The sequence below is a fragment of the Neophocaena asiaeorientalis genome, unplaced genomic scaffold, assembly GCF_003031525.2.
Source record: "Neophocaena asiaeorientalis asiaeorientalis breed wild unplaced genomic scaffold, Neophocaena_asiaeorientalis_V1.1 scaffold176, whole genome shotgun sequence".
Lineage (NCBI taxonomy): Eukaryota > Metazoa > Chordata > Mammalia > Artiodactyla > Phocoenidae > Neophocaena > Neophocaena asiaeorientalis.
In genome coordinates, this window is record NW_020175788.1 from 1,859,428 (window position 1) to 1,859,746 (window position 319).

Genomic DNA, 319 nt, shown 5'->3' on the forward strand with positions numbered 1-319 from the left:
GTTGTGTGACAGGCTTGGGGCAGGGGGTCCCAGTGAGACTGGTAGAGTCAATCGAGGTGGAGTCCTGGATAGGAGATGCTTGCAGGGCCCCAGTGGCTGGTTGTGAGGAGGGGGCTTACCATTAAACCTTTAAAATGTGTGATTCTGAGGGAAGGACTTGCTGCCCATTTGAATCTGGGGTGGGATATGGCATCCAGGTCAGACAAACCAAGACCCAGGTGGGTGCAGACCCAGGGTCTTAGAGGCTCCCATATAGATTTTGCCTGGGACCAGGCAGGAGGCCCAGCTCCCAGCAGTAGCTCTGCCAGGCCTAAAGTTC

General features: G+C 55.8%; 1 protein-coding gene across 1 annotated transcript in view; it reads left to right on the forward strand.

Moving 5' to 3' along the window:
- The window catches only part of GATA3 (GATA binding protein 3), a 29,178-nt gene that overhangs the window by 1,309 nt on the left and 27,550 nt on the right, over window positions 1-319 (forward strand). The window lies entirely within an intron of this gene.